The sequence below is a fragment of the Lampris incognitus genome, chromosome 6 (assembly GCF_029633865.1).
Source record: "Lampris incognitus isolate fLamInc1 chromosome 6, fLamInc1.hap2, whole genome shotgun sequence".
Taxonomy (NCBI): domain Eukaryota; kingdom Metazoa; phylum Chordata; class Actinopteri; order Lampriformes; family Lampridae; genus Lampris; species Lampris incognitus.
The window spans coordinates 17,511,102-17,529,554 of NC_079216.1; the positions used below are offsets into that span (position 1 = coordinate 17,511,102).

The following is an 18,453-nucleotide window of genomic DNA, read 5'->3' on the forward strand; positions in this document are numbered from 1 at the left end:
AAATGCCTTTATCGTCGTTCATTTCAGTGTTGTAGAAATACACTACCGATGCTTGCCTGATACCTTTACTTCTTCCTGCGTCACCATGCTACAACTCTCTAAAATCAGAGCAAAGTTGCACTGCATAGATAAACTGGATTGGCAGCCCTATACGGAACATACGTCTCACAGGTGCATTTCAGAGTACTGATGTCGCCAAATATGGAAACGCAATCAAACAGCTCATAAATGTTCACAGATGTGGCAAGTTTAACAGAAAAGATTTTTAAAAAAGGGAAATAATAAATACAAAATACGGTGCAAAATACGGCAGTGGACTATGTACGTTAAACAGGGTTTAACAAAGACATGTGGAACTTCCTGAAGATCGCGCAACTTCTCACTCTGTCAGTTACCTTTAAACAGAATTAAAATGCATATAAAACCTTTACATCCCAAATACAATGGCATGGTGTGGCTTTATTCACGCCAACATTACCTTGCCATGCCTGCAACGGCGAACAGCGGTCGACGGCTCGCGCCCAAAATCACCGAACATCAACTCCAGTAGCGTCTAAATCAAACCATCTTGTCAAATTACCGACATACAATATTGTTTGGAATAATGTTACAGGTATATTTCACAAGATATTTACCCTTACTTACTACGGAGTCAGAGCCTCGTCACACCGCAATCTTCAGGCGCTCCACACAAGAAAAAAAGAAAGAATACCCAAGATGCACTTGGATAACTTGCACGGAGTTACAATAAAAGTCCGCCACTGCCACTTACTGGTCAAAACATGCAATGACAACCAAAACTATAAAAATACACTCACAATCTGCTTCACAATTTAAATACATCAAATGACATTTTACATGGCTTGACAGTGTAACAATTACATATATTAACAGTTAAACTATACTAAATTTAAGTGGAAAATCATTTAACATATTTAACAGATTTACCACCCGGCTACATACTCCCCTGCAAATATAGCCAACGTCCTCGGTGACTACGAAACATGAACTGACTCAAATACTCCCTGCAAGGCCTTTTCAAAGAGAGCAGCACCCAGGCTTGTCAAAACCTCAGAGACCATGTCTGTGCTGACTGAGACTGCATTACAGGCTGACTTTGGCAGATGAAATGGGTTTGAATGAGATCCAGCCATTTCCCGCTTGCTTTTCCTAATGGCAGGTTTAGGTGCATAGGTTCTACGTCCTGCTCCACCAGCATCCTCTGTTAGTGCGGGCCTGTCCCTGTTTTCAATAATGGGCAAGTCACTGTCGCTAACGTCTGGATGCACATCATTAACACATTCTGTTTCTGTGCCACAATTTCTCATATCTTAATAACCTTCCTCAGGTCCTTCACCGTCACTCTCATCTGTGGGTGCGGTCACAGGTAAACTAACACTTTCTGCTGCAAGAGGCAGGTTAGGTACTGGCACAAGCCGGCGAGGGATGACTTCCTCAACAATAACAAAATCAGCCTCAGGTGACTCAGGCTCATCCTCAGCTACAGGCTGTGTAGTGGTCTGTAACCTAGTTCTAGTTCTTGGTTTGGGAACTGGTTTCGCACAAGGTCGCAACTCTGACCTATGAACTCTTTTAATGGGACCTCCCTCAAAAGGTTCAACAGTGTGTGTGGTACCCTGGATGTCAACTACCTTGTAGACTGTTGAGGTCCATGTGTCCTGAATCTTATGTCTAGCTGGGGGTCTGTGACGTAGGAAAACCAACTGACCAATGTCCACAGGAGGACAATACACCTTCTCATTTTGCAGTGAGATCCTCTCAGCTGCCTTCTGCTCTGAGTACTCTCTGGCTCGCTCATGTGCCTGTCGGAGTCTCTCCTGATGAACAGACAACCAATCCTGTTTCCTGTCTGACACACACTCACGCCCTAATAAAGCATCTACTGGGAGATGTGGCTGTACCCCGAAAAGCAAATAATAAGGCGAGTACCCTGTGGTGGAATGAGGAGTGACATTATAGGCATATACTACTTCAGACAGATGCTCTGGCCAACGCTTTTTTTTCTCTGGTGGGAGTGTCCTTAACAAGTCATGGAGTGTGCGATTGTATCTTTCACACTGACCGTTTCCCTGTGGCCTGTAGGGAGTTGTCCGTGTCTTTTTAACCCCATAGAGTTTGCACAGCTCTGCTATAATTTCACTCTCGAAATGTCGACCTTGGTCTGAGTGCAGTCTCTCTGGGACCCCATATTTCATGAACCACTCCCTGAGCAAAACTTTAGCTGTAGTGTCAGCCTTCTGGTCTTGGGTAGCATACGCTTGTGTGAACTTTGTAAACACATCGGTCACAACAAGGACATTTTCACGGCCATCTGAAGCTGCCTCCAACACTGTAAAATCAACAGCCACCACTTCTAGAGGTCGGGAGGCCAGGAATGCCTGAACTGGAGCATGGATTTTTGGCTGAGGCATCGTGGTCAAAATGCACCGCTCGCAGTTTTTAACCCAGCTTTCCACATCCTCGCATAGCCCTACCCAAAAACACCTCCCTCTTAGCAAGTTTACAGTGCGCTCTATGCCCTGATGTCCCATGTTGTTATGTACATTTTCTAGAACTTGGTCCCTCAAACAACTAGGCACGAGTAACTGCCACACTTCTCCATGACGTGGGTCTGTGATAACCCTGTACAACAACCCTTCTCGTTGTTGTATGCATCTCCATTGTTTCAACAATCTTTTCGCTTGACTAGACAGGGCTGCTCTCTCTCTGGGACATGGCCTCCTCCCCCGATCCCAAAATGCCCTAAACTCTTTTAGGGTGGGGTCACCGGCCTGAAAACCTACCAGCTCCTCTCTGGTATAACCTGGCAGTGTGGGGGTGTTGCCCTGTTTAGTACCTGTCTCACCAGACCTCGACTCCCCAGCACGGATCTGTCTCACTTTGTAACACTCCAGACCTCTAGAGACAAGACCAGGATCCAGAACTGTTCCTCGCTCAATCAGGTTACACACAGTGATACAGCCGTCAAAATCCGAGTCAGTGTCTGTTTCAGGCTCCCCTGCAAACTCCTGCCTAGAGAGAGCATCTGCGGCGGCATTACTGCAACCAGGACGGTACTTAACCTCGAAATCAAAAACAGACAGTTGCGCTACCCACCTCTGCTCTATAGCACCTAACTTGGCTGTCTTGAGGTGGCAGAGGGGATTGTTATCAGTCAGGACAACACACTTTGAACCAAGCAAGTAACCCCTGAATTTTTCAGCAACTGCCCATTTTAAGGCAAGCAACTCCAACTTCATGCTACTATAATTTCGGTCATTCTTCTCAGCCTGGCGTAGTCTGCGGCTAGCATATGCTAGGACACGTCTGTTGTCACCTTGCTGCTGACACAATACAGCGCCTAATCCATGCTGACTAGCATCTGTCTCAACTACAAATGGTTGTGTGAAATCGGCAAAACCCAAAATGGGAGCAGAGGTAAGTTTTTCCTTTAACTGCTCAAAGGAAGAGTCACACTCTGGTGTCCACATATTACAAAACTGGTGACCTACTTTCCCTGTTTTTTTCACACCTGAACATTTGTTGACTAGGTCATGCAGTGGCCCGGCAATCTGTGAGAAGCCTCGAATGAATCTCCTGTAGTAACTACAGAAACCCAAGAACGACTGCAGCTCTTTGGCAGTGGTTGGGACCTTCCAGTTCTTAACAGCAGAGACCTTGGAGGGGTCAGTTCCTATACCTTCTGCTGACACCTGATGACCCAAAAACTTTACTGACTGTTGTAGAAAAGCACACTTCTGCAACTTCACCTTAAGGCCCGTCTCTGCCAGTCTCTTAAACACAGTCTCAAGTCTCTCCAAATGCTGCTCAAATGTCTCTGAAAAAACCAAGATGTCATCTAGGTAGACCAGGAGTATCTGAAAAATGAGATCATTCATAGTAACTTGCATAAGTCTCTGAAATGTAGCTGGACCGTTACAAACACCAAAAGGCATTCTCACGTACTCATACAGACCAAACGGTGTAGTAAATGCAGTCTTAGTCCGATCTCTCTCATGCATAGCTATCTGGTGGTATCCGCTCGCCAGATCTATGGTCGAAAAGAACTTTGCCCCTCTCAGCGCATCAAAACTCTCATCAATTCTCGGGAGCGGGAATGCATCACGTCTTGTCTTTGAGTTGAGTTTCCTGTAATCAACACATAGCCTCAGACTACCATCTGCCTTTCTCACTAGTACTATGGGCGAAGCATAAGCACTAGAGCTTTCTTGAATGACCCCTTTTTTAAGCAGCTTGCCAATATGTTCCCTGACTTCACTGTACTGTGTGGGTGGGATTCGTCTGTATGGCTGTGTTACAGGTATGTCATCTGTCAGATGGATCTCATGTTGTACTTTGTCAGTGTGGCCTAGATCTTTATCTTCTGTTGCAAACACAAAAGAGTACTTCTCCAGTAACAAAGTCAGCTGTGCTTGCTATTCTGGGCTACCACAAAAATTGAGCTTGCCAAGAATTTCCTGCACATCTGTCGGTGTTTCGGGGTGTTCACTGATACTCACTTGTTCAGTGTCTGCTGAGATTCTCTGGAACTGTACCTCACAAAGCTCATCACTTTTCACACAGTCTACCTGAGTCAAAACCCCTAGCCTAGTCCGTGGCCCTAGCCAGATATCTTCATCAGACACGTTCATGACTCGGACTGGAAAAATGTGATTGCCCGATGAAACCAAAGTAGGCACAACAACCAAACCTCCAGGAACGGGGACACCCACAGACTCCAGCAACAAAAAAGAACCATCCTCACTCACGGTCCTGAGTCCCCTAGCCATAACTGTAGCAGCAGATGAAGCAGGTATATGGACTACATCCTTACCAGCTACCCTAGCGAAAGAGAGTCTGTCTGTTGCATGTATTGCATGAAGATGATTAAAAGCCTCTCTCCAGTTTGAGTCAAACCTCTCCTGCAGTGTGGTGTCAAACTCAGTGTGTACTAGCTCTCTGCATTTTTTGACAATGTTCATCCCTATTAGACCTGGAACAGAGGAAGAGTGTTCAGAATCTTTAACTATCAGAAAACCTCGCTCTGGGATAGTCAGACCCATGGCTTCTACATCAAGCTCCACATAGCCCATATAGGGTATGTCTAATCCATTAGCTGCAGTGATCTTTAACCACTCAAATGCCGGGTGAATGTCTTCACCTTTCACTGACAGGTGTTCCCTGAAAAAACTCTCAGAAATTGTACTGACCTGGCTACCAGTGTCAAGTAAGCAGGACACTGGAACACCTCGTAGTTTCACCTCAACAGTTTACATTCTCCGACTGCACGCTCTAAGATCCTGCTTCTGTCTGGAGTCTCTTTTGGTGAGCCAGCTTCCTCCCCTCGAGTTGTGTGGCTCATGACAACTGAGGGTGCGAGTTTTCCTGCACTACATAAGAACTAGGTGTTGCGTCCCCTTGACCCCCTCTGGCCTGTGAGCATTTTCTTGCAATGTGACCTATGCCTCTACACTTGAAACAGATAGGCTGACCATCTGGTGTGAACTTTGGCTGGGGTCTAGGTCGTGGCTTGGGCTCTAGGAATGTCTGTTGAGTGCTGCGCTTACTCAGTTCAACTACAGCAAAGGCTAGATCAGCAAGTGTTTTGCCTAACTCTGCTAGCTGTTTTTCCTGATGGGCTACTGCTCTCCAAACATCATTTAATGCAGTACCTTGGTCATTGTTTGTTTTAATAATAGAGCACTGGGTTTCCGGAACCTCTGATGTAACTTGGTTGCTCTTTATGACCCTGGGACGATGAGACCTGCTGTCCTCCATCTCCCACAGGAGGGCCTCGTTCCTCACATCTAGAAGACTGCTCTCTGGTTTGTCCCTAACCATTTTCCTGAGTTCACGCCTGAGTGCTGCTTCTGTTAAACCCTCAATAAACCGGTCTCTGAGCACAGTTTTCTCATTAGGTATTACATCTGTGGACTGTTTCACTACAGAGCTCAAAATCTGGGATAGTGCATGGGAGTAGTCACGGAGGTCTTCTCCATCAGTTTGGTTACGGTTGTAAAAGGTCTGCAAAAGCTGTGTGGAACTGCGCTTTTCCCCAAATGCATTGCTCAGGTAAGAGTATAAATCACTGGGCCCCACTGACTGACCCCTCATGCATAGTCGCACCTCTTCCAATGCAGGGCCATGCAATAGAGATAGTATATAGTCACATTGTTCTTCTGTTGTTTGCTCTCTGTATCTTAAAACCCTTTCAACCTCTTCAATAAACTCTTCGACAGATCTCCTGTCTGTACCACACTCCCCACTAAATGCTTGGATCTGGCGTTCTCTTGGAACGTAGATGTATGAACGTGTGGGTGCACTGTTATCACTTGCTCTCTGAGCCCTTGCTTCACCATTTAACCTGGTGAACTCATCTCGCAGTCTGGCAAGCTCTTGCATGGTGGTCTGCATTTCTTTTGTAGCACCTTCACCTATACCCGTTATGCCACCTGAGGTGTGGCCATTATCATTACGTGAACTCCCTTCATCACCAGAATCACTAGACATAATGATATATTAATCTTTACTCAGTCCAGTATAAATGAGGATATTTAGTTCAAAACCTGGTTCAAGGATACTACAAGGACAGTCTTTAACTTGGAGCCTTGCTGAATCTTGGTCTTTGTAGCTGAAGTTAGCGCTGGAGTCCTCTGCGCTGGTACGGCTGAGTCGTGTGACACAGGAAGCACCAGAACCTCGTAGAGCCCCTCACGTCGTCTCTCGCTGGTCACCACCTCCACAGCAGGATGGCTTCAGACTCAACACCAACGGACGTCACCAGCAATCTTCATCACTGCTGTATTTTCTTTTTTTTTTTAAGTGAAAATAAGCCACTCTGTTGCCAATTTTAAAAAAAATGTTTTAGCTACACCCCACTCCTGGTACCAAAATTATGTAGCCCGTGGAATTAGATACCACACAGGACACAATTACTTCCGGGGTTCTTGTAGCTTTAATTTTATTGTTTGAACCTTCGAATGCAGATCGTTTTACTGAGTGCATACATTCCTGTGTCTTTCGAGCAAACAGCTCATAAATGTTCACAGATGTGGCAAGTTTAACAGAAAAGATTTTAAAAAAAGGGAAATAATAAATACAAAATACGGTGCAAAATACGGCAGTGGACTATGTACGTTAAACAGGGTTTAACAAAGACATGTGGAACTTCCTGAAGATCGCGCAACTTCTCACTCTGTCAGTTACCTTTAAACAGAATTAAAATGCATATAAAACCTTTACATCCCAAATACAATGGCATGGTGTGGCTTTATTCACGCCAACATTAACTTGCCATGCCTGCAATGGCGAACAGCGGTCGACGGCTCGCGCCCAAAATCACCGAACATCAACTCCAGTAGCGTCTAAATCAAACCATCTTGTCAAATTACCGACATACAATATTGTTTGGAATAATGTTACAGGTATATTTCACAAGATATTTACCCTTACTTACTACGGAGTCAGAGCCTCGTCACACCGCAATCTTCAGGCGCTCCACACAAGAAAAAAAGAAAGAATACCCAAGATGCACTTGGATAACTTGCACGGAGTTACAATAAAAGTCCGCCACTGCCACTTACTGGTCAAAACATGCAATGACAACCAAAACTATAAAAATACACTCACGATCTGCCTCACAATTTAAATACATCAAATGACATTTTACATGGCTTGACAGTGTAACAATTACATATATTAACAGTTAAACTATACTAAATTTAAGTGGAAAATCATTTAACATATTTAACAGATTTACCACCCGGCTACATTCAGATTGCCCATCAAGCCAAATCTCCAAATGCCTTTATCGTCGTTCATTTCAGTGTTGTAGAAATACACTACCGATGCTTGCCTGATACCTTTACGTCTTCCTGCGTCACCATGCTACAACTCTCTAAAATCAGAGCAAAGCTGCACTGCATAGATAAACTTGATTGGTAGCCTTATACGGAACATACGTCTCACAGGTGCATTTCAGAGTACTGATGTCGCCAAATATGGAAACGCAATCATCACAGTTCATTTCAGTGTTGTAGAAATACAGTATGCTTGCTTAACATATAGCTATGTGACACCCTTCTAGAAAACACCAACTGGATTGGCAGCCGTTTCTAGTAGTTAAGTCTCACAGATAAATCGATAATAACTGCAAATGCCTTCCAAACAGAATACAGACAACACTCAACAACTCCTGGCTGGAGAATGCGGGCATCGATCCCGCTGCCTCTCGCATGCTAAGCGAGCGCTCTACCACTTGAGCTAATTCCCCTAGCTCACACCTTAAGAACCTCGCACGGTAAAGTGTATTTCACCAGAAGGTTGTGTGGAAGAGAGTCTAAGCTAGTGTTTGGCATGCCTTGGCAATAAGCTTTCATTGAAATAGCATACTCATCAAATGAAGCAGAAGTTAGCTTAGCTCGTTCAAATGTCTTTTTCTAGCTGTGCTCTCCGCTTAGGTATGTTGCCTCTCTTAGAGAGGCTTGTCCACATGTCAGCAACAGGGGTTTCATTCCATTAAGTTAGAGGCGATTGGCATTTGAGATACCTTACAGCCTCGGCTTCATAGTCATCTCATTGGCATCTGCGACACTGCTAGCAATAGCTTGGCCACATCCGCAAATGAAGCTTGGTTTATCTCGGTCTCGCAGGATAGGAGTGCTCACCTGCACCGGCTGTGTGGCCTGGTTTGAGTCACCCCTCCTCAGTGCACAGTTTGTTTTTCTGGTTTGCATGTCCTCTCAGGCAACACTAAACAAAACACGCTAGCAACAGGCGATTCTATTACCTACTTCATCAAAACTAGCATGGCCTACTGATGTTTGCTTTTACCTGGGGCCAGAGCTACGGACGCTGAAGGCAATCTTCGGCTGCTGGCATCACATAGGCATACGCAGTAGATAGAGGCACAACACCCACAGATCAGAAACTACAGCGTTTTGTGTTTGGTTTTTTTTTCATGTGAGCACCAACGATGATAAGATGAAACAATCTTAGGTCACAAAGAAAAACATAGCCAAAACGTATTATCTTGCCAGAAAGATGAGTCCACATGGATTCATTATATCTGCTCCCCTATCTTTGAGGAATAAGAATGACTTCTATGATCGGTTACATATGCTGAACCTCTGTTTTGCTCCGTTTAATACTGTAGCGAATTTGAGGGACAACGCAACCACAGGAACTGCCGCGGCCGGGAACCGATCCCGGTCGCCCGCACCGCAGGAGACATCGCTGACCGCCCCACTAAACGATCAGACCCGCCAGCCAGCGTGTCTTCTTATCCATGCACGTTACATATGCTGAACTTCTGTTTTGCTCCGTTTAACACTAAGCAAGGATTCTTGATTTTAGATATATGGTTTTCTTTCTGGGATCCACAGTGGAAATATATGGGGGTGTCTTGATGGGGGTGAATGGTGAGATTTAGCTTTTTCCCTCTTTAGTTTCCTGAATCTGTATGTGCAAGTTCCCAATTTGAAACTTGCCGAAACATTCAAATTAAATGAACAAAAAAAATCACATTGAGTTTTTCCTCGTCTGAATCGAGGGTCAAAGAAAAGGGGCATTACACATTGCACAAAATGTAACTGTGACTTTAAAGCCATCTGGGACTAGATTATAATGTAGGGTTATACAGATAAAATTGACATGAGAAACACTTGGGCAAGCATGACTTTCTTTGGCGCTTAAGACAGAAGGAAGGGCCTGAGTAGCTCAGACGGAAGAGCATCAGACTTTTAATCTGAGGGTCCAGGGTTCAAGTCCCGGTTCAGGCGTCCGGTTCACGCTTCAGAAAAATTATCGTCACCTGAAGTGCTGCTGCTCAAGAGTTATTTATAAAAGTATACACAGGTGCTAGTGTCCTGAAGAACTACTACTTAAATAACTCCAATCAATTATGGAGGTGCTGGTGTCCCGATGAACCGCTACTCAAGCGACTGCAGTTGAATGTGGTGCACATAGGGGAGCAGCAGAAACAAAGTGACTTGGTTGTCTCGTGAAGTCTGCTGAAAAAGGGACCCACAGACTTTCTCAACCTTAACGTGAGACTTAATATGAGTGCATGTTATTTTTCCCAACTTACAGCAGTCGGGAAATTCCTGGCTTTTAGCTGCTTTAACAAGATGGCGCTTGGAGACGTTGTTTAATTAGCACACAGTTTTTCACTTGTTGCGAGACTGTACCTCAACATTGGGCCCCAGCCTCGTTGGCGCAGTAGGCAGCGCGTCAGTCTCATAATCTGAAGGTCGTGAGTTCAACCCTCACACGGGGCACACAATTTGGTATTTCGCTGTAGATTTGTGTCATAAACTCTTATCTTCAGATTGCCCATCAAGCCAGATCTCCAAATGCCTTTATCGTCGTTCATTTCAGTGTTGTAGAAATACACTACCGATGCTTGCCTGATACCTTTACTTCTTCCTGCGTCACCATGCTACAACTCTCTAAAATCAGTGCAAAGCTGCACTGCATAGATAAACTGGATTGGCAGCCCTATACGGAACATACGTCTCACAGGTGCATTTCAGAGTACTGATGTCGCCAAATATGGAAACGCAATCATCACAGTTCATTTCAGTGTTGTAGAAATACAGTATGCTTGCTTAACATATAGCTATGTGACACCCTTCTAGAAAACACCAACTGTATTGGCAGCCATTTCTACTAGTTAAGTCTCACAGTTAAATTGATAATACCTGCAAATGCCTTCCAAACAGAATACAGACAATGCTCAACAATGCCTGGCTGGAGAATGCGGGTATCGATCCCGCTGCCTCTCGCATGCTAAGCGAGCGCTCTACCACTTGAGCTAAGTCCCCTAGCTCACACCTTAAGAACCTCGCACGGTAAAGAGTAATTCACCAGAAGGTTGTGTGGAAGAGAGTCTAAACTAGTGTTTGGCATGCCTTGGCAATAAGCTTTCATTGAAATAGCATACTCATCAAATGAAGCAGAAGTTAGCTTAGCTCGTTACCGTTTACTGCTAACTTATGTAAGTGTGTTCAAATGCCTTTTTCTAGCTGTGCTCTCCGCTTAGGTATGTTGCCTCTCTTAGAGAGGCTTGTCCACACGTCACCAAGAGGGGTTTCATTCCATTAAGTTAGAGGCGATTGGCATTTGAGATACTTTACAGCCTCGGCTTCATAGTCATCTCGTTGGCATCGGCGACAGTGCTAGCAATAGCTTGGCCATATTCGAAAATGAAGCTTGGTTTATTTCGGTCTCGCAGGATAGGAGTGCTCACCTGCACCAGCTGCCGGCTGTGTGGCCTGGTCTGAGTCACCCTTCCTCAGTGCACAGTTTGTTTTTCTGGTTTGCATGTCCTCTCAGGCAACACTAAACAAAACACGCTAGTAATAGGCGATTCTATTACCTACTACATCAAACCTAGCATGGCCTACTGATGTTTGCTTTTACCTGGGCCCAGAGCTACGGACGCTGAACGTAATCTTCGGCTGCTGGCATCACATAGGCATAAGCAGTAGATCGAGGCACAACACCCACAGATCAGAAACTACAGCGTTATGTGTTTGTTTTTTTTTTTCATGTGAGCGCCAATGATGATAAGATGAAACAATCTTAGGTCACAAAGAAAAACATAGCCAAAACGTATTATCTTGCCAGTAAGATGAGTCCACATGTATTCTTTATATCTGCTCCCCTATCTTTGAGGAATAACGATGACTGCTATGACCGGTTACATATGCTGAATTTCTGTTTTGCTCCGTTTAATACTGTAGCGAATTCGAGGGACAACGCAACCACAGGAACTGCCGCTGCCGGGTACCGATTCCGTGTCGCCCGCACCGCAGGAGACATCGCTGACCGCTCCACTAAACGGTCAGCCCCGCCAGCCAGCGGCCAGCGTGTCTTCTTATCCATGCACGTTACACTACCCCCCTCCTTCGGGAAGCGCGTCCCCGCGCTTAAGCATATCAGCTCCTTCACGCCTGAGGGCGCATACGCTTCCGATGGCCTTACGGGCGCCCCATCCCACTTCTGACACACATGTAACGAATTCGGAGGACAACGCAACCACAGGAACTGCCGCGGCCGGGAAGCGAACCCGTATCGCCCGCACCGCAGGAGACATCGCTAACCGCTCGATTAAAGGGTCAGACACGCCAGCCAGTGGCCAGCGTGTCTTCTTATCCATGCACGTTACATACGCTGAACTTCTGTTTTGCTCCGTTTAATACTAAGCAAGGATTCTTGATTTTAGATATATGGTTTTTCTTTCTGGGATCCACAGTGGAAATCTATGGGGGTGTCTTGATGGGGGTGAATGGTGAGATTTAGCTGTTTCCCTCTTTAGTTTCCTGAATCTGTATGTGCAAGTTCCCAATTTGAAACTTGCCGAAACATTCAAATTAAATGAACAAAAAAAATCACATTGAGTTTTTCCTCGTCTGAATCGAGGGTCAAAGAAAAGGGGCATTACACATTGCACAAAATGTAACTGTGACTTTAAAGCCATCTGGGACTAGATTATAATGTAGGGTTATACAGATAAAATTGACATGAGAAACACTTGGGCAAGCATGACTTTCTTTGGCGCTTAAAACAGAAGGAAGGGCCTGAGTAGCTCAGACGGAAGAGCATCAGACTTTTAATCTGAGGGTCCAGGGTTCAAGTCCCTGTTCAGGTGTCTGGTTCACGCTTCAGAAAAATTATCGTCACCTGAAGTGCTGCTGCTCAAGAGTTATTTATAAAAGTATACACAGGTGCTAGTGTCCTGAAGAACTACTACTTAAATAACTCCAATCAATTATGGAGGTGCTGGTGTCCCGATGAACCGCTACTCAAGCGACTGCAGTTGAATGTGGTGCACATAGAGGAGCAGCAGAAACAAAGTGACTTGGTTGTCTCGTGAAGTCTGCTGAAAAAGGGACCCACAGACTTTCTCAACCTTAACGTGAGACTTAATATGAGTGCATGTTATTTTTCCCAACTTACAGCAGTCGGGAAATTCCTGGCTTTTAGCTGCTTTAACAAGATGGCGCTTGGAGACGTTGTTTAATTAGCACACAGTTTTTCACTTGTTGCGAGACTGTACCTCAACATTGGGCCCCAGCCTCGTTGGCGCAGTAGGCAGCGCGTCAGTCTCATAATCTGAAGGTCGTGAGTTCAACCCTCACACGGGGCACACAATTTGGTATTTCGCTGTAGATTTGTGTCATAAACTCTTATCTTCAGATTGCCCATCAAGCCAAATCTCCAAATGCCTTTATCGTCGTTCATTTCAGTGTTGTAGAAATACACTACCGATGCTTGCCTGATACCTTTACTTCTTCCTGCGTCACCATGCTACAACTCTCTAAAATCAGAGCAAAGCTGCACTGCATAGATAAACTGGATTGGCAGCCCTATACGGAACATACGTCTCACAGGTGCATTTCAGAGTACTGATGTCGCCAAATATGGAAACGCAATCATCACAGTTCATTTCAGTGTTGTAGAAATACAGTATGCTTGCTTAACATATAGCTATGTGACACCCTTCTAGAAAACACCAACTGTATTGGCAGCCATTTCTACTAGTTAAGTCTCACAGTTAAATTGATAATAACTGCAAATGCCTTCCAAACAGAATACAGACAATGCTCAACAATGCCTGGCTGGAGAATGCGGGCATCGATCCCGCTGCCTCTCGCATGCTAAGCGAGCGCTCTACCACTTGAGCTAATTCCCCTAGCTCACATCTTAAGAACCTCGCACGGTAAAGAGTAATTCACCAGAAGGTTGTGTGGAAGAGAGTCTAAACTAGTGTTTGGCATGCCTTGGCAATAAGCTTTCATTGAAATAGCGTAGTCATCAAATGAAGCAGGAGTTAGCTTAGCTCGTTACCGTTTACAGCTAACGTATGTAAGTGTAAGGTAGTAATGTTTATCCGCCACAGGGTGGCACTGTTACGCTGTATGTTCCCCTGGGAATGCCGCAAATGGCGATGTTTGTCCCTTTTGCAACACCGTACCCCTAGTTCTTGTGCCGGGCAAAAGGCTACGTTGATCAAATGTTTTTTTGTTTCTTCTGCCGGAAGGTGAGCAGTGTTACTGGCGGTCTGCATTATCATAAAAATATTGATTTATATCGCACATATTGTCTAACTGTTTATTCTGTGGTGTTAATAGACACGTTTGCTTATAACCTAGTTAAAGTTTGATGTCGAACATTGTATTTGGCAAGAGAAATGTGACAAAAAAGTGTTGGCTAGCCTGTTGAGCATTAGCATGGCATATAACGCAGGATGCAGTATTATTTGAGCAGATTATCCATGTTTTTTTTTGTTGAATTTTATGGGTAATAAGTGCCTTATTTAATTTATAATGGATGACATTTGCTTTGGTTTTGCCGTAAGGTAGCATTTTGATATGAGATGTGTTTATTTGCACATTTGAACTTTTTATTTTAATTTTATTGAGAAAGAAAAATGTTTTTTTGTTTCTTCTGCCGGAAGCTGTGAGTATGATGAGACCAGCGGCCAGCTGATTGATGAGAGGTGAAGTGTAAGCGAGTGCCAATAAAGTGTCCAGGTCTCAGCCACGATCACAAGCCTCCGCCTCCTTCCTTTTCCACGCAAACATCATACTACAACAAACACAACGCAGAGTCTCAGGGCGTGTAGGGAGACGACGGCCGAACGCAAAGTGCGGGTTACATAAGTGTGTTCAAATGTCTTTTTCTAGCTGTGCTCTCCACTTAGGTATGTTGCCTCTCTTAGAGAGGCTTGTCCACATGTCAGCAAGAGGGGTTTCATTCCATTAAGTTAGAGGCGATTGGCATTTGAGATACCTTACAGCCTCGGCTTCATAGTCATCTCATTGGCATCGGCGACAGTGCTAGCAATAGCTTGGCCACATCCGCAAATGAAGCTTGGTTTATCTCGGTCTCGCAGGATAGGAGTGCTCACCTGCACCAGCTGCCGGCTGTGTGGCCTGGTTTGAGTCACCCCTCCTCAGTGCACAGTGTTTTTTCTGGTTTGCATGTCCTCTCAGGCAACACTAAACAAAACACGCTAGTAACAGGCGATTCTATTACCTACTACATCAAAACTAGCATGACCTACTGATGTTTGCTTTTACCTGGGGCCAGAGCTACGGACGCTGAAGGCAATCTTCGGCTGCTGGCATCACATAGGCATAAGCAGCAGATAGAGGCACAACACCCACAGATCAGAAACTACAGCGTTTTGTGTTTGGTTTTTTTTCATGTGAGCACCAACGATGATAAGATGAAACAATCTTAGGTCACAAAGAAAAACATAGCCAAAACGTATTATCTTGCCAGAAAGATGAGTCCACATGGATTCATTATATCTGCTACCCTATCTTTGAGGAATAAGAATGACTTCTATGATCGGTTACATATGCTGAACTTCTGTTTTGCTCCGTTTAATACTGTAGCGAATTCGAGGGACAACGCAACCACAGGAATTGCCGCGGCCGGGAACCGATCCCGTGTCGCCCGCACCGCAGGAGACATCGCTGACCGCCCCTCTAAACGGTCAGACCCGCCAGCCAGCGTGTCTTCTTATCCATGCTCGTTACATATGCTGAACTTCTGTTTTGCTCCGTTTAACACTAAGCAAGGATTCTTGATTTTAGATATATGGTTTTCTTTCTGGGATCCACAGTGGAAATCTACGGGGGTGTCTTGATGGGGGTGAATGGTGAGATTTAGCTGTGTCCCTCTTTAGTTTCCTGAATCTGTATGTGCAAGTTCCCAATTTGAAACTTGCCGAAACATTCAAATTAAATGAACAAAAAAAATCCCATTGAGTTTTTCCTCGTTTGAATCGAGGGTCAAAGAAAAGGGGCATTATACATTGCACAAAATGTAACTGTGACTTTAAAGCCCTCTGGGACTAGATTATAATTTAGGGTTATACAGATAAAATTGACATGAGAAACACTTGGGCAAGCATGAATTTCTTGGGCGCTTAAGACAGAAAGAAGGGCCTGAGTAGTTCAGACGGAAGAGCTTCAGACTTTTAATCTGAGGGTCCAGGGTTCAAGTCCCTGTTCAGGCGTCTTGTTCACGCTTCAGAAAAAAACTCATCACCTGAAGTGCTGCGGCTCAAGAGTTTATTTGTAAAAGTATGCACAGGTGCTAGTGTCCTGATGAACTGCTACTCAAACAACTCCAATCAATTATGGAGGTGCTGGTGTACTGATGAACCGCTACTCAATCGACTGCAGTTGAATGTGGTGCACATAGAGGAGCAGCGGAAACAAAGTCGCTTGATTGTCTCGCGAAGTCTGCTGAAAAAGGGACCCACAGACTTTCTCAACCTTAATGTGAGACTTAATATGAGTGCATGTTATTTTTCCCAACTTACAGCAGTTGGGAAATTCCTGGCTTTTAGCTGCTTTAACAGGATGGCGCTTGGAGACGTTGTTTAATTAGCACACAGTTTTTCACTTGTTGTGAGACTGTACCTAATCATCGAGACCTAGCCTCTTTGGCGCAGTAGGCAGCGCGTCAGTCTCATAATTTGAAAGTCGTAAGTTCAACTCTCACACGGGGCACAAAGTTTTGATATTTCGCTGTAGATTTGTGTCATGAACTCTTATCTTCAGATTGCCCATCAAGCCAAATCTCCAAATCCCTTTATCGTTGTTCATTTCAGTGTTGTAGAAATACACTAACGATGCTATCCTGATACCTTTACTTCTTCCTGCGTCACCATGCTACAACTCTCTAAAATCAGAGCAAAGCTGCACTGCATAGATAAACTGGATTGGCAGCCCTATACGGAACATACGTCTCACAGGTGCATTTGAGAGTACTGATGTCGCCAAATATGGAAACGCAATCATCACAGTTCATTTCAGTGTTGTAGAAATACAGTATGCTTGCTTAACATATAGCTATGTGACACCCTTCTAGAAAACACCAACTGTATTAGCAGTCGTATATAGTAGTTAAGTCTCACAGTTAAATTGATAATAACTGCAAATGCCTTCCAAACAGAATACAGACAATACTCAACAATTCCTGGCTGGAGAATGCGGGCATCGATCCCGCTGCCTCTCGCATGCTAAGCGAGCGCTCTACCACTTGAGCTAATTCCCCTAGCTCGCAAATTAAGAACCTCGCACGGTAAAGTGTATTTCACCAGAAGGTTGTGTGGAAGAGAGTCTAAACTAGTGTTTGGCATGCCTTGGCCATAAGCTTTTGTAGCCGGCAGGTAAATCTGTTAAATATGTTAAATGAATTTCCACTTAAATTTAGTATAGTTTAACTGTTAATATATGTAATTGTTACACTGTCAAGCCATGTAAAATGTCATTTGATGTATCTAAATTGTGAAGCAGATTGTGAGTGTATTTTTATAGTTTTGGTTGTCATTGCATGTTTTGACCAGTAAGTGGCAGTGGCGGACTTTTATTGTAACTCCGTGCAAGTTATCCAAGTGCATCTTGGGTATTCTTTCTTTTTTTCTTGTGTGGAGCGCCTGAAGATTGCGGTGTGACGGTGCTCTGACTCCGTAGTAAGTAAGGGTAAATATCTTGTGAAATATACCTGTAACATTATTCCAAACAATATTGTATGTCGGTAATTTGACAAGATGGTTTGATTTAGACGCTACTGGAGTTGATGTTCGGTGATTTTGGGCGCGAGCCGTCGACCGCTGTTCGCCATTGCAGGCATGACAAGGTAATGTTGGCGTGAATAAAGCCACACCATGCCATTGTATTTGGGTAGTAAGGGAAATGTAAAGGTTTTATATGCATTTTAATTCTGTTTAAAGGTAACTGACAGAGTGAGAAGTTGCGCGATCTTCAGGAAGTTCCACATGTCTTTGTTAAACCCTGTTTAACGTACATAGTCCACTGCCGTATTTTGCACCGTATGTTGTATGTTGTATTTATTTTCCTTTTAAAATCTTTTCTGTTAAACTTGCCACATCTGTGAACATTTATGAGCTGTTTGCTCGAAAGACACAGGAATGTATGCACTCAGTAAAACGATCTGCATTCGAAGGTTCAAACAATAAAATTAAAGCTACAAGAACCCCGGAAGTAATTGTGTCCTGTGTGGTATCTAATTTCACGGGCTACACTTCAATTGAAATAGCATACTCATCAAATGAAGCAGAAGTTAGCTTAGCTCGTTACCGTTTACTGCTAACTTATGTAAGTGTGCTCAAATGTCTTTTTCTAGCTGTGCTCTCCACTTAGGTATGTTGCCTCTCTTGGAGAGGCTTGTCCACACGTCAGCAAGAGGGGTTTCATTCCATTAAGTTAGAGGCGATTGGCGTTTGACATACCTTACAGCCTCGGCTTCATAGTCATCTCGTTGGCATCTGCGACAGTGCTAGCAATAGCTTGGCCATATCCGAAAATGAAGCTTGGTTTATCTCGGTCTTGCAGGACAGGAGTGCTCACCTGCACCAGCTGCCGGCTGTGTGGCCTGGTCTGAGTCACCCCTCCTCAGTGCACAGTT

General features: G+C 44.5%; 9 non-coding genes across 9 annotated transcripts; 5 read left to right on the forward strand and 4 right to left on the reverse strand.

The window, feature by feature from the left end:
- Positions 1-8,199: 8,199 nt before the first annotated feature.
- trnaa-agc (transfer RNA alanine (anticodon AGC)) lies at positions 8,200-8,272 on the reverse strand. Its single transcript has one exon. It is a non-coding gene; the product is annotated as a tRNA-Ala (tRNA).
- A 1,434-nt stretch (positions 8,273-9,706) lies between these two features.
- Positions 9,707-9,779, forward strand: trnak-uuu (transfer RNA lysine (anticodon UUU)). Its single transcript has one exon. It is a non-coding gene; the product is annotated as a tRNA-Lys (tRNA).
- A 425-nt stretch (positions 9,780-10,204) lies between these two features.
- trnam-cau (transfer RNA methionine (anticodon CAU)) lies at positions 10,205-10,277 on the forward strand. Its single transcript has one exon. It is a non-coding gene; the product is annotated as a tRNA-Met (tRNA).
- Positions 10,278-10,750: 473 nt separating this feature from the next.
- Positions 10,751-10,823, reverse strand: trnaa-agc (transfer RNA alanine (anticodon AGC)). Its single transcript has one exon. It is a non-coding gene; the product is annotated as a tRNA-Ala (tRNA).
- A 1,756-nt stretch (positions 10,824-12,579) lies between these two features.
- Positions 12,580-12,652, forward strand: trnak-uuu (transfer RNA lysine (anticodon UUU)). Its single transcript has one exon. It is a non-coding gene; the product is annotated as a tRNA-Lys (tRNA).
- Positions 12,653-13,077: 425 nt separating this feature from the next.
- Positions 13,078-13,150, forward strand: trnam-cau (transfer RNA methionine (anticodon CAU)). Its single transcript has one exon. It is a non-coding gene; the product is annotated as a tRNA-Met (tRNA).
- Positions 13,151-13,623: 473 nt separating this feature from the next.
- On the reverse strand, positions 13,624-13,696 carry trnaa-agc (transfer RNA alanine (anticodon AGC)). Its single transcript has one exon. It is a non-coding gene; the product is annotated as a tRNA-Ala (tRNA).
- Positions 13,697-15,960: 2,264 nt separating this feature from the next.
- On the forward strand, positions 15,961-16,033 carry trnak-uuu (transfer RNA lysine (anticodon UUU)). Its single transcript has one exon. It is a non-coding gene; the product is annotated as a tRNA-Lys (tRNA).
- A 973-nt stretch (positions 16,034-17,006) lies between these two features.
- On the reverse strand, positions 17,007-17,079 carry trnaa-agc (transfer RNA alanine (anticodon AGC)). Its single transcript has one exon. It is a non-coding gene; the product is annotated as a tRNA-Ala (tRNA).
- Positions 17,080-18,453: the final 1,374 nt, after the last annotated feature.